We start from the raw sequence: 15,374 nt of genomic DNA, 5'->3' as shown, positions 1-15,374 counted from the left end.
TGCATATAAAGCTGCTCTGTAACTGCTGCTGACAATGAACTAGTGACTGGAAAAAGGAATCTTAAATACAGTCACATCTCCTGACTGTTAAAATCCTTTTTACAATGCATGGTGGTCTAATGAACACTCATGTGTGTGTGTGTGTGTGCGTGCGTGCGCACACAAAGATGCACACACACACAAACACACACACGCATATGCATTTCAGAAGTGCCAGCAGCAAAAAAAGAGAAAAAGGAAAAGGAAAAGTTTGGATATCCGTTACCTCCTACAGCAGTTGCTAGGTAACCAAATGCTCTTTAAATAGAACTTCTTTACCAACCTTGCATTATTGACTCCCCCCCACTCCCCCACCTTTATTTTACTCTTAAATAATTGCTGTATGTTTCAAATTTTAAAAGTACACAATTTTGAAGCCCGTAATTTAGCAAATACTTCCCAATCCCCAGTAAAAAAATGATGTGGATATCTGAACATGCAATAGTTGTCTATGACCATGGTTGTATTCAATATGAAGCTTCTAGGAAATTTGGGTGTAAACAATAAAACCAACTGGGGTTTTTTTGCTTTTGTTTTGTTTTTTTGTGTGTGTATCAAATAACAAACTGTCTTTCTCTGCATCTTCCTTACCTGTCTTCTTAACCTACTCTGTACCAGAATGCTAAGAACCTCAAGAAGTGTACGAAACTTAATTACGACCATTTACACCCCCATTCCTGAGGAAGCACTTATTTTGTTTCTTTGCTGGCATAGTGGTCCTTCACAATATAGAAAGCAAACAAGAGTGGTAAGAATAACCAAAGGCATTTTACTGCACAGCTTTAGAGCTATTCATAGATTAGTTTGGTCATTTATGAATGTTGTCATCTACAAGAAGAAGCAAGGCCCTAAATTCATTGAGTTTATTGCTGGGATAAAAAACTGCAGTGCTAGAGGGAAGGAAGATAATCTGCAACTGGGCACAGCTATGCAATACTGTGCTTCACACCAAGATGCAAATGAAGCTTTGGACACTGTGAATCAGTGAAGCAGATGGTTCTACTGGCTCTTAGAAAACAGTGATCTTTGAAAAGGCAGGCAGGGAGAGCACAAACAGGGCCACTGGGTTGATGGCTTTCTCTGTCTCCTCCCACACTGCCCTGTCTATTTGTAAACATCCCCCAGGAATTCAAAATAACCATTGTGTGAGTCCATTTCCTGCATTTTTAGAGTTATGCTGTTCCCAAGCCCTTCACAAAGTTGCAATGGTGGATCGTCCATTAGAATAAATAGGGCACTGCCCCACCAGCCTCAATCTATCCTTAGCCAGTCTCCACCTGCGTCCTTTAGGGTTGCAGCTTGTTGAGTTGTTGAGCTTTTTTCCGACAAACCCCAAAGGGTGTTTTTGTTTTTTTACAAAAACGCCCCCCAAAATGTAATTTTTCGATTGACTTGCCTAAGATCCAGGACAAAGCACCACCTTTCGGGAATTCCCCCGGACGTCAATTCCGCCTTTGAAATCCTGGTAATGTCCAGGAAAATGGCAGCCCTACATCCTTACTTGCAACCAGTTCATGGTGTGAGATTAGCTGTCAGTCTCCTCAGTTTTACTGAGGAGAAACCAGAATAGGTTGCTTCTGCTTATCAGTAGCTCTGGTGCCACCTAGTGTTGGCCTCCTTGCCATCACCTTTACAAGTCCCAATGCGCACCAGCTTCCAGTGAAAGGGTGTGGCTGGAGATGAGAGAATGCTTTGTTCCTCCACACCAGAGGAGGGTGTACTAGAATGGTTAACTCCACATTCCAGTGTCAGAATCTAGGCTATGTGAATTTTATTAGAGGAGTTATAACATACAGTTTCAACCCTGTCTAGCACCTCTAGTCTGAATACAGGTATTTCTCTTTTATTTAAGTAATTTAGTGGAAGTAAATAGGAGCACTATCTATCTCTATCATCTATCTATCTATCTATCTGTCTGTCTGTCTGTCTGTCTATCTATCTATCTATCTTTTTTTTTTTAATTTAATTTTTATTTTCCATTTAAACACAATACAACGAACATAAACATACAAAAAAACAGAAAACAGAACAAAAAACATGTATCATTTCATATCCTAATTTCATATCCCATCTTCCCCGACTTCCTCATGCTTCCCCTTTCTGTATTCCAAATTCTTATTGATTGTTCAGCAAATCTTCCCTTATTTTAATTTAAATTTAGACTATTCTTCCTTATTCTCCTTGTCTTAACCATTACTAATAGTAACCATTTACTTTCCAGTCCAACATCATTCTAACTTTCATTAACTTTGTAATATTTCTTTAAATAGTCCTTGAATTTTTTCCATTCTTCTTGCGCTGCTTCTCTTCCCTGGTTTCGGATTCTGCTCGTCATTTCTGCCAATCTATCTATCTATCTATCATCTCCTACATAGAGTAATAGAGTATATGTTTCAATGCAAAAGTTTTCCCATTAATTCTTTTTGCATTATGGAAAGAAAATATCTGGGACCACTGAAGAACAAACATGTGACCAGAGAACTGAAAAGGATCCATTATGGTTCCCCCCCCCTTTAATATGCAGCATCGTTGTATGCCACATTTGGTTACTTTTGACACAAATTGAAAGCTACTAAAGGGAATATTAATATAGGTATTAGGAAAGCAACATAGATGTAACTATATTTGCTGCTGTGCTTCAGCTTGCATGCAAGCCATTGTTAGTCACATTCAGAGAAGATCCATTAAAATTAATGGACTTGACTAGCTTGGGCCCATTATTTTCAATGGTTCTACTCTGAGTAAAAATGAAAATTAGCATTATGTTTTTAAACCAAAGATCAAAGAAATCCTAGCCAGACCTTTATTAGATAGTGCGTACATTTTTGTAATGGTATAGAGCTGAATGGCTTACTCATTAGAAGTCACCATGCCTTATCCACCCTGTTATTTTCCGCCCACCACAAAGTCTTTTTGAATCAGCAGCAGAAATCAAAATGACCAAATCAGTGGAGCTGTGAACATTTCAAGATGCATACAGTGACAATCAAAAGATGCATGAATGCTTGGTGAACATTAGGAAATCTGTCACTAAATAGCAATCAGAAGTGACACATCTAAACAGAATAGGAATTCAGATGTTAGCTTCCTTTCAAGCATGAAACTTAAAAAAACTTTGATCCAATTTCTTTCCACAGGATTAAATGGATTGAAAGAAAGCAAACCTAAAAAAAAAAAGGGAACCCTTTCTTGATAAAGGCAGAAGACAGGGGTCCCAAACACTTTAAAAAATAGTACCATTGTTTTCACAGTCAAAATTCTAGCAATTAAAAGAAAAGCACCTATGGCTGAGCCTAAAGGAGGGAAGCCTCATGTACATTTTCACACCTTCCCCAAAGCATTTCCCCTTTAACTGAAGGGTTGAAAGGGGCATGATCCTTTGCCAAGTCAAATGGACCAGTGCCCCTTGGTCATAAAATGCCCTTGTAAATATAAAAATACGTGAGTAGTGGTGCAGTTGAAAGGTGTACCGGGGTAATAAAAAACAACACTGTGTTCTTCAGCACGTTGAAGTTTGAAACCCCTTGCCCCAAATCATCTCTAACTGTGCATAATTACAGATGACTAGTTGCCTCGAAATATGAATGAGCATGAACATTGGTATGGGCATCCCATGGGAAGTAATTCACATTGGGATACACATCTGGGATGCTCCAAGTACTTCCATGCTGTCATGAAACTGACACACAGCAAGACGTGCAGGTCACTCCTGGCTGGTCTGTTTATTGAGCATTCATCCTGAGTTGTTTGTTGGGAGGTTAGATGAGAATGGATCAAGCAATTGCTGTGTCATACTTTCCAGTGCATTTGTCCTTCCCAGTGGCGTAGCGTGGGTTGTTAGCACCCAGGGCAAGGCAAGTAATTTGCGCCCCCTAACCCGTGGATTTGCGCCCCCTAACCCATGGATTTGCCCTAACCCCAGATGTTGCGCCCGGTGCGGCCCGCCCCCCCTGCACCCCCCACGCTACGCCACTGGTCCTTCCTCTGTCAATCAGCGTGCCAAACGGCAAAACAATACATTTCTGTGGGGTTAGAGTAGGTTGCATCCTCCCAAACCCTGCTTTCATTTGAAAAACAATCATGAGTGAAATTTGGTGCAGCTCTAACAAACAAACCACAACAAACTTCTGTTTGGCACAGATCACACACACACATTATTATTATTATTATTTCAGCAGGGGAAAAAAAGTTTACAAGGCAGTTCCTACAACAGGGGTTGGGAACCCGTTTCAGCCTGAGGGCTACAAGAGTGATCTTCAGGCAAAGTGCCAAAGTTGGCAGAGCTATGGCTGTAACTCTTATGCTTGTACAGTAGGCTGTATTCTAGGGTTGCCATATGTCTAGAATTTCCCAGACATAACCGGGATTCAGCCTTTGTAAGCAGTGTCCGGGCAGAATTTGTTGAAATGCCTAGGGAAATCCCATGTTGGAAGTGTAGATTTTGGTGAATTTCTTTTAAAATAGCTGAAAAAAACTTATTTTTTGGACTGGGAAATAAAAGCTTAAGAACTTTTGTGTCCAAATTTCCCTTTTTGAAATATGGCAACCCTACTCCAGCTATGAAAAAGCCAGGGTTTCTACATCTCCATTGATCCATCCAGGCAAGCAAAAGGTAACATCATGGTTCAGAGACCTTATTCCAGCCTGGCCAAAGCACTCAAGGAGGGGGTGGTCTGTGACAGGGGTGGGGCCTGGGCAGTGTCTCAAGGGTCAAACAGATGGGTCTGGATCTAAAAAGATATTCCACAAAAGGCAAACAGATTGGGAGGGAGGAGGAACTAAACCAAGGCAGGTTCAAGTTCTTTGTTACAAGTTCTTCTGATGACCAGAAGGGGTGGAAAAGTTCTTCCTAGAAAACATATCCTTCTCGCCATTTAGTGGACCTAAATTCCTTCTCTTCCCTAATTATGATGTCATTAAACTGTAATGAAGGTGCCTGTATAACCAAACACTACGAAAAAGCCCTTCTTCAGAGCTTCACAGACAATATACCAGTGGCGTGTGGTGAATTTTTTTGTACGGGAATAGTTAGGACAATAGGCACCAGCTTGTGAGAGTGATGGGGGGGGCAATGTTGCACATGTGACATTGTGACACTCACACATGTGACGCTCTCACATGTGACATTGTGATGCTCACACATGCGAGCATCATGCCTCCCTCCCTAAGCCGGGCAGAAGCTTCCCAGGCTTTGGGAAGGAGGCACCAGGGAAACATTTAGGGGACTTGCCTAGTTCCCCTAGTCCACTGACCGTGCATGCCAGTATAAATCCACTCAGGCAAATTTTCTTTGGATTTCTCCCCCTAACAGGGGAAAATATTTCAAAGTTGTACCTGACTTCTAATCAGAATGCTGGCAAATTTAATCAATAGGGTATAATTTTCTCCATCCATTTCTAGGACAAGAATATCAACAGAGACCACCAATGCAGAAACTTAGGTCCATGTAGCTTGTAGAGAGTAATTGTTTTGAGGAATTGAGGGGATTATTTATATATATATATATATATATATATATATATATATATATATATATATATGAGATTGTTCGACCCTTTGGTTGTTTTACAGAGGGAGAACACACACAGTAGACAAAACCTAATATATAGCAACCAAGTTTTAAAGCACCAGCGAGTTTTAAAAATCCCCATGTCTTTTATGACATATTGTAAAAGTATTTCCTTCCTGTTGGTTTTAGACATGATAAAAAAAGCCTCTCATGTACTGTCATGTGGCTTCCTTGCGCTACTGACATCTGCTTTGGAACATTAAATGCAACCAAACAGCTCATGAAAGCACTTCTTAATATTTAAATGAGACAGAAAGGGAAACCTTTTGGAGCTATGAAGGGAAGATGCTGTCCAAGTAAGCGTAGACTTGGTGCTCTGCTTTTAAAAACGGTTGTTATCAAGATGTCAGTGGCTTGGTGGGACAAATAAATGTCAAAAAGTGAGACATTCAGATGGACACTGGAGGCAGATTTTAGTAGTCTTACAGTGCAATCTTACGCCTCTCTGCCCCGTGATTTTGCAGACGAAAGCCATAGTTCACCTCCACATGAACAATGTTTGAGTGTTAGCTTGATCGTGACACCTCATTCCCAACATGGGGCCCACCAGAGAGTGAGACCTGTTCCTAAGCATGACTCAGCCACCACATTGTAGCATCTAGTCTCATAACACTAGCGAGTCATATGTTTTGGATTGTGATTTTGCATAGCCCCAGGTTATTAAAACAAATACCACAGCACAGTGTCCAGTCAACATTTCAGTGAAAAAACATTTATTTTTAGAATATTAACTACAGAACAGAAGGCGTTTCAAATGCCACATGTAACAGATTACTTGCATTAAATTGTCAATTTTAATAACTCTTTTCAGTACTTTACTTCACCCTGTAGCTTGCAAAAGCAGTTTATAATCCCCTTAAGAGAGAGGCAAGGGAGTACTTAACACCTAAATATTGCAGAAAATAAGTTCTGTTACTTGAGGCAGGTAAAACAGGATCTCTCATTTTTCAAAAGAGCTTTGGCTTTTTAATTAAGGCACTTTACTTAGTTTGCTCTTTCTTTTTTTTAGAGTGTCATGCATTTTCTGATCACTGTAAAAAGGTCAATGTGCATATTGCTCAAGATAGACATTGCTGACAGATATCACTATTTCATGTCCAAATCTTGATTTTAATAGTGATGTTGCATAGGTTCTCTGGCAATTAGATGGCTTTAAAAGAGGACGTCTATCAACCGCTAACAAGAACAGTGTTTAATCTATCAGATTTATTGAAACCAAATACTTTTACAAGTTCCTTCATAAATCTAGGTCAAGTCATGAGAGCCCTACCTTATTTCTCATAAACTAGTCATTTTATTGCAGGCAAAATGGCAGATTGAACAAGAACTCCATCTCATCAGCTCTCTACATACAAATGAAACTGGAAAAAAAATATATTATACAGAATCTGATTTCGTATATGGATATTATATCTATGGAATGCTTCACCATAAATCAAAATCTCCTGAAATATGGCTGGCAACAGAATTGCCTGCCTTTCAGCTAAAATTTCACCCCATCCACTACACCTTGGATGGGGTAAGAGATCATTCAGCTGCTGATAAGGCCAAGGAGTAGATATATGGTTTGATACCTTATTATTATTGTGCCGTGATTTTACTTTTAAGTTACCTATACTGTGAACATTTCTTTGATGGAGGGTAGGATACGAATATTATAAGAGCGTGAGCAATGGGGGTGGGCAGGGCGGTTGATCAAATTTCTGACAGCGTGGCAACAATGTAGGTGGCTCCACACCACTGTCACCTTGCCCCAGGGACCATCAGCACTGCCATGGGAAGCAGTCATGTCGCCGCTGACATTGTTCAGCAAATCCTCCAGAGCAATCCTTCATTTGGCCTTACTTAAGGCCAAAAAACTGACACTGAGGGCAAGAATCTTGAGGACACCTGCCATGCCCTCCCACTTGCCCAAGGACAAGACGCTTACCATGAAGCAAGGGATGGGAAAAGGGAGAGGTGTCTCCCCTCTTAGGCCCCAGCAAAGGAGGACTTGGACTACAAATCCCATAACCCTGGATAGAAAAAAATGGCACTCTATGAACCCCCATAGTCCCTTTGCACAGACAAACTAGCATGCAGAATATCAGTTTTCTGCTGCGGGTTTTAGGACATATCGTCCTCAACAAGAATGACCCTCTGCCTACAACTGCCTCTACTTTTCCCTGTAGTGGAATAAGATTCTTGGCCTTAGGTTGTGGGTTGCTCCCTCTGAATCAAGCAAGCACATTCCTGTTCACCCCAATTTATGATCAGGGTTGTTCTGCTCACAAGCATCTAAATAGGAGTGGTAACCTATATGAACATCCCCTTCATAGAAACGTTGAATTGTAGAATAGGAAAAGACCCCCCAGGTCCAACCTCCTGTAATGCAGGAATCTCAACATGGAAACATAGAATTGTAGAGTTGGAACAGGACTATCTATTCTTAATAAACAAGGAAGGGATGCATTGCTTGGAACCCATCACCTCTCACTAAATTCAGGGGTTTCTCACCACAAATCAGGTTTTCAGTGCATGTTACATAATTTCCATTTCCACATTTCCAGAACACTTTCTACCTCATCCTCCTCCAAGTCTACGAATGAGGAAAGGCGAACTAATTAGACATTTTTAGGGTGTCGATATATTAAGATCCAGCTTTCTGTTTAGTGCAGATGATATAAATTCAGCTATTGTTCGCTATTAAGAAATGCATGGCAATACTCTGTGCCTAACGGCTCAATTGAATTGCTTTCAATTAAACCCTAGAGCTAATACTTATCATTTTCTAAAATCTACACACACAAAAAGGTGCTCCAATATGTCAGTTCTATATTCGAGGTCTCTTTCCCCAAAGCATTTCTGTGAATTTTGACCAGGTTGGGCCACATATTGAATACAGACCTTAGCAAGATGTGAACTGTGAAGGGTGAATTGACTTATCAGTGACTTTGTAGGGATATCGCGGAGTGGACAGTGAGGTCCGGAGGGAGCACACTCTCCACCAGCAGGCAGCCACAGCCTGCCTGCATGTGTGACCTTGGGGTGCAGGACAAACTCCCCCTCAGACAAGCCACGGCTGTTAGAACATCGTCCCCTCTGTCTGACCTTTTGCGGTCTCAGCAGTCTACGGTGTCCTGGCTGTAACCTTTGTCCCTGAGACCTTTTGTCTCCTTCGTCATACACTGTGCAAGGGGAAAATGACGCTGTGGAAACAGGTGCCAAAATAACTTTGTACCACCCCTCGATCTCGGGACGGAAGATGTGTAAAGGTCACAGCCCAAAATGTATTTGCCTGGCTTGCATATTTGTCTCAATAAAAGGAGGCTCCACAGGACTGGCGAGCAGCTCGCTTCAGCCCACCTGTGCGCAGCTCACATGATAATCAACCCCAGTCTTGTGCCTTCCTTCAGACTTATCACTGAGATCAGCTGGGTCTCCTCCCCCCGCCCATTATACAGTACACTGTGAAGTCTGACCACCATAGTATGTCAGCCTTCCCCAACCTGGTGCCCCAGATGTTCTGGAATACAGCTCTCTTCAGTCTGAGTGAGCAGAGTAGTTGATTAGCTGGTTGCTTTTTTAGTCTGGAGTCACCAAGCTGGAGAAATTGTGTGTGTGTGTGTGTGTGTGTGTGTGTGTGGAGAAAGAGGGGGGGCATATTCTGTCACTCTTCATGATTCAGCACTTCCAGCATGCTGGAAAAAGAATTATTATTTACTTAACATTGGACCTTGTTTGCTGATTTTATTCTGAATACAGCACTTCCATTAAGAGAAAAAATTATTCACACATTGTTTTCTGTTTGAGTGCCATCTCAGATGCTACTTCTACCATGAACATTAGCAGCTTGGATGCCAAGATGTTGTTCCAATAGAGTGAAGGAAAGTGTTTTCCACCAGCTCCTTCCATTGGCACTCACCACAACACCCCCAAACTATTACCAAGGGTATTCCAATTTTCAGGTCTACAGGAGGTTTCAGGGGGAATGTTCCATTTACAGAATGGAACTTGGGAGCTGAAGCCAATAATAATAATAATTTCACTTTAGAGAAGAATGCAAATGGGTGTTTTTCTTCTCCCATATTCCAAGTGAAACAGCAAATTTTGAAATATCCATCTGGTTTGGTGCCTTCTCACCTTATTCTGTTTTTGTACCTTTTAAAATTCTATTATGGTTTAATTACTTTTTAGCTATTATCTTATATTTGTTTTTAGCCTTCCATATTTTATCTGTGTTGTTTTAATTTTTGTAAGCCACCTTGAGTCCCAGTCTGGGGGAAAAGTGGGATATAAATGATGATGATTATGACTATTATTATACCTGATGGAATATAAATACTGATATCCCTGGCAGATACATATACACAAGGCTGTGCTTCAAAACACTTTAGTGAGACATGAACGACAGTGCCTGCAAGAATGTCAGTTCTGGCTGTTATCAGAAGATACAGCCAGCAATTAGAATCGGATCAGAAGGAACTCTTTTGAACTATCACTAAAATAGTCATGATTTGCTTATACGTGAGTGCCTGAAGCTTCAGTTGCAGTGGGACTGAATTAGCTTGCTAGAGGATAGTTTGCTCATTAAGTTTGTTTTAAAAGACTTCTGTAACATCACCCTGACCTCTGCATTGTTAACTGAGTGGGTAGAAAATCCACACGAGACGTGGCTGAACTTATTAACTCTGTGATAGTCTGGGTTTTTCCCTTACTGAATGAGAACAAATGAGGGCAATCTTAGCTTGAATGGATGGGGGATAGAGAGGTGGATTGAGGAATGCTAAGCGTGTTTATGAAATTCTCCCTGTTTTAATTTCTCCCCAGATTTTGGAGCTCCTGAGTTTAGCTCATGTTGTTTGTGGATCAGCACAATGAGTTACTAGCAACCCACTATTGTTCTGAGGTTCTTTAATTAATTAATTTATTTTTATGGCCTTTTTAATATGTTAAAGATTCAGCACAGATGGTACCTCACCCCCTCAAGACTATCGAAGATGTATAAAAATTTAGCAAATGCTTGTTGGAGGTGTGGTGGGAGTAATCGCGACATGTATCATATGTTGTGCTCATGTAGGAAGATCAAAGTGTTCTGGGGATTAATTTATGAGGAGTGGAAAAAAATGTTTGGAATAACTTTTTTAAGAAGACCAGAGGACATCCTGAAGGCCTTTAGGGAGGTGTTCTTATATGCAATGGCCGCAGCTCCGACTATTGATATAGGAATGTATTAGATAAAATGTAACGAAATATACAATAATAAGAGTATATTCATTTGTAAAAAAGGAATGTACAACGGGATAGACAGGAAGTCTAGTGTGTTGGTATGTATATGATTTGGGGGGGGTTTGTTTTTTGTTTCATTTTCTTTCTAGGTATATAAAATTTGTATATAATTGTTGTATCCATGTTGGAAATTATATTATAGTAAGTCCTGTAATGTAATATGACAACGTTTACCGATGTAATATAAGAATGTTAACAAATAAATAAAATGCAAATTCAAAAAGAAAAGTGATGCTGCATAAATCTAACAGGACCCAGTACAGAATACAAAGCTAGAAATACAGAATCGTGGAACTGGGGGCCACCAAGGCCATCTAGCCCAACCCCCTGCAATGCAGGAATCACAGTTGAAGAGTCCCTGACAGATGCCCCCCCCCACTTGCTCTGCTTCAGGACCCTTTGCCTATTGCTTCATCACAGAGGCCAGAATTTTGCTTCCTCTCATATTCAAGATTTTTGTACTTGCATTATTGTATATAAAACAGGGACTTTCCGTATTGTCTTCTAAATGGAGAAATTGATAGTTGGTCTTGTGGAGAAGGGAGCTTGCTTGTCTTCAGGGTAAATGGCTTAAGAGGAATATTCATAGGACAGAGTGCCTTGGACAGTGCCTTGGACAGAGTCAGACATTGACCCATCCACCTCAGCATCGTCTAAACAGACCAGGTTTCAGACAGGGGACATTCTCTGCCCCAGCTGGAGATGTAATCCAGGATTATCTAGGAGGATGATGATAATGCAAAGCAGATTGTCTAATCCTGTACTATGGACACCCCTAGACTTGGGAGTCTTCTACTGCATTTCAAGGGATGTTGGAATTGTCTCCCTTTGCAAATGGGGCTGAATGAAGAATGATCCAATATAGAAACATGAACTCCAAAAGAGAAGATTCACCTGCAGACAGAACAGCAGGTGCTTCAAAGTTCTTAAAAAACATTGGGGGGGGGCAATGTGGGTGGGTTGCCATGGTAACAATGGATTGCCCTCCTTTGTGACAGGGTCAATGTGGGTGGGTTGCCATGGTAACAATGGTCTGCCCTCCTTTGTGACATCTTCTGATTCTCCCTTAAAAGCCACCAACTACAGGTGTCCATTGTGGGTTAGTGAGAGAGAGAGGTGTGTAGGTAGACAGAGAGAGGTGTGTAGGTGCAGTTGGTGGTAAGAGAGAAAGCAGAGGATTTAGATTTTCTTCTGATTTTGACTGCTTAAAGAGGAGGCGGAGCCAGCATTAACCATGCGGTCAGTTCCAGACCTTCAGGAAGAAGGAAGGTTCAGCGGACTTCTTCTTCGTGGAACAGAGTGGCTCAGACGACTGAGAAGCGCAATGCAGCTCAAAAAGAGCAACAAAGTGGCCCCACTCCAGCCCAAGGAGCAGCCTCCTGTGGCACCACTTGTGACAAAGCTCTTCAAGAGCTTTCCAGAGCTCGAGAAGACAATAGCCCGAAACCGGGCCCGTATTAGACCAGCACCTGAAGAAGACATAATTGTAGAAGATCTGGAATGAGCGTCCGGCGTGACGGGTCAAGGGAAGGCGCTCTGCTTTGGAAGAGTTAAAAGGGAGTAAGGGAAGAACGAGGGCAATAAGATCGAGGTAACCCTCCAGCCTCTCCTGAGCTGCAGAGGCTCAGGGCAGAGAGACAAAGGGAACTAAGTTCCCGCAGGAGGAATGCTCGCCTCCAGGCCAGAAGAGGCAAGTCACCAGAGGATTGTGGCCGCCCTATGCCTCGGGGCAGATAAAAGCCGGCCAGCCCCAGTCCCAAGTTGCGGGAGCAACATTGTTGGTTGCTAGTTCCTGCCTGAACACTGTCCTGCTTTTCTGCCTGAGCTCCTGACCCGCCCTGGCTCCCTGCTTGCAAGCCTGTTCCTGACTTCACCCGACTCCCTGCCCTGCATCCAGCTTCAGCTACTACGGACTGCCTCCCCGTTGCAGCTTTGACCACGGACCGGACTTGGACCTCGCCTCTCGGGTAACCCATGTGACCAACACAACGAGGAAGGAGGGAGAAAGGATTGAAGAGAAGTGAAAATGGCGGGGACAAAAGGCTGACTGCTGACTCACCCTTACTGTGCGAGGAAGAAACCAGAAGCAATGGGGGAAAAAATAGGCCTTTTGAGGATGATGTCTATTTCTTTTTGTATATCTTGTTGGCGTGTAAGCATAAATAAAGCAAAAACAATATGTTTGTCGGGTTGTTGGTTTTTGTTTTATTATGTTTTTTGTATTCTCATTTTATATTGTTATGTTGTGAACTGCCCTGTAATCTTTGGGTGAAGGGCGGTATATTTATTTAATTTATTTTAAAGATTTTGTTCAGTTTAGTTATTTTCCACTCACCAATGCACAGGAGCATTATATTCAGCAGCACTTAGGCAGAAGGTCAGGATTGTACTGCAGATCAGCGTGTAAAGAGGAATGTTGATGTGACAACGCCGTTGCATTCTTTTTTGCACTCACTTTTAGTCAGAGCATGTTTATAATGTGTCATTTGCAGCTCACTAAGGGGATCATGGGAGCTGTGATGTGTTTGAGAACAGCTAAATCTAAATCTAGGTGAAACAGAGAAATTGACAGAAATAATGTGTAGATGAAATGAAGAGGATCACATGCACCTTTCCATCTGACAGTAAAACAAAATGCAACTATGAGTTATTGGAATCCATGCTGAGGAAATATAAAGTCGGAAAATGTATTTTTATTAGTTCTTATTGTTATTGTGATGTGTTATATGTATAGTTACTTTTTCCCTGGAAATAAATATGTTTTTGGCTCAGTCACTTGGTGAAACATATTTTCATCATTTCTTTTATTTTGTTTAATTGCTTAAAATAAAGCTCTAATTCAGGCCTGCACAACTTGTTGCTCTCCATTTCACATATTAGGTACTTCTCTCTCTCTCTCTCTCTCTCTCTTTCTCTCTCTCTTTCTCACTCTTTCTCTTCTGTAGTCTTCAGCAAGCAGCAAAAACCCCCAAAGCTTAGGAAGCTACCAGAGCATGGCTGCTAAACTATATTTAGCTTGGTAGATCATAAATTGTACAGGTTGCCTAACCTGTCACATACTTTCTATTTTCAAAATGTACAACAATTGGTGCGGCTGCTTTGTCTGGCTGCACCAACATTTGTTGCAACATTTCCTTGCTAAAAGATGCAAAGCCTACTTCCTGGCGAGAGGCTACTGTGACTTCTCTGGTGGGTCACAAATAGCAATGGTAGCAGGGCTGGTGCAATCCTGTTTCACTGCTTGAGGTGAAATAGGAAGTGCCTCCCCACACAGCCACTGTTGCCTCTGCGCTACCATGCTCTGCCATCTGTACTAATTTCTGGTGAGATTTCAGCAAGATCTCGCTGGAAATCAACACTGATGCCAACACCGCTTCTCCAGTGGTGGCGGTGGGCCAGGACAAGACATCTTGGGGATTTCTGCAGCCGGAAGTGGCTGCCTCATTCTGCCTCATGGGTGGGCTGAGCCTGAATGGTAGTAGTTTGTGGTATCTGAACTACTGACATACCAAAGCTTTTGCCAGGTTTCACCTAGAGCTGATCACATTATGGCAAAGTTGTGGATTGGTTGATAATGAGCCATCTAAAATGAGGTCATCCAGCTCTTTGGAAAAAGCTGCACAAGCTGTGAATTTTCACCTCCACGAATCCCACAGCCCAGCAGTGGAGAACCTGTGGTCCTTCATATATCGTTGGCCTTGAACAGTCCCACTCAGCATGGCCAGTGGTCAGGGATGATCAGAGCTGAAGAACAACAACATCTGAAAGGCAATCCCTTGCCATCACCAAACCAAGATTTGTTGTTATAGTTTTTGCCATTGTTAGAACCTACCGGTAATTTAAAACTCCATTGATAAGATTAACCAAGATTAACTCCAGAATATATACATTTCAATCTTAAATTTGGTAGTTCTATGGTCTGTTAGTCGTAGTGATATAGTTAAAACCTAATTAAATCCAGAAAGACCAAAAGCATTGCAAAACTTTCAGGCAGGTGGAGGAGAAGTACCTGAGGAGAAGTACAGAAGAGACAACGTGAAGAAAGAATGGTTGACCTCAGAATAATGAGCTGAGAGATCATCAAACACACTTGATGCCTACTATGAAATTAAATAAATGATATTTAATTGCTGGGTTTTTTAAAAAATAAAGGGGGGCACAGAAGCATATGGTTTTATATTGGACTTAACAGCTTCTATAGTTCCTCATGTTTTAAAATAATGAACAGACATTTAGAGTAGAAAAAGTGACCTGTTTAAGTGCTGTGAAACTGCAAATTTAATTAGATAGCTTGTTTTGATGTAGAAGGAGGATCGCCAGATAACAGGGTTATTCTGTTAAGGGTGTGTGTGTGTGTGTATTTAGAAGAGTACTTTTCTACATACTCCCCATAGCTCTATATTAAAAGAATGCTTGTTTTCAGACAGGAAGCTTTAATCCCATGATATTCTTGCAGTGTAAGCCTCTGTGATTTCACACAGAGTGAAATACCAGGTTT

The 15,374-nt window shown here is 41.5% G+C and overlaps 1 long non-coding RNA gene across 1 annotated transcript; it reads right to left on the bottom strand.

Moving 5' to 3' along the window:
* Window positions 1–12,003: 12,003 nt before the first annotated feature.
* LOC310759847 lies at window positions 12,004–13,059 on the bottom strand. Its single transcript, XR_014546564.1, has 2 exons — window positions 12,814–13,059; window positions 12,004–12,763 (listed from the first exon to the last, which is right to left on the bottom strand). It is a non-coding gene; the product is annotated as an uncharacterized lncRNA (long non-coding RNA).
* Between the last annotated feature and the right edge of the window lie 2,315 nt (window positions 13,060–15,374).

This window comes from Podarcis filfolensis (genome assembly GCF_964270895.1).
Source record: "Podarcis filfolensis genome assembly, chromosome: 3".
Taxonomy (NCBI): domain Eukaryota; kingdom Metazoa; phylum Chordata; class Lepidosauria; order Squamata; family Lacertidae; genus Podarcis; species Podarcis filfolensis.
The sequence above is the reverse complement of the archived record's forward strand: the minus strand, read 5'-3'. Positions and strand labels throughout refer to the sequence as shown.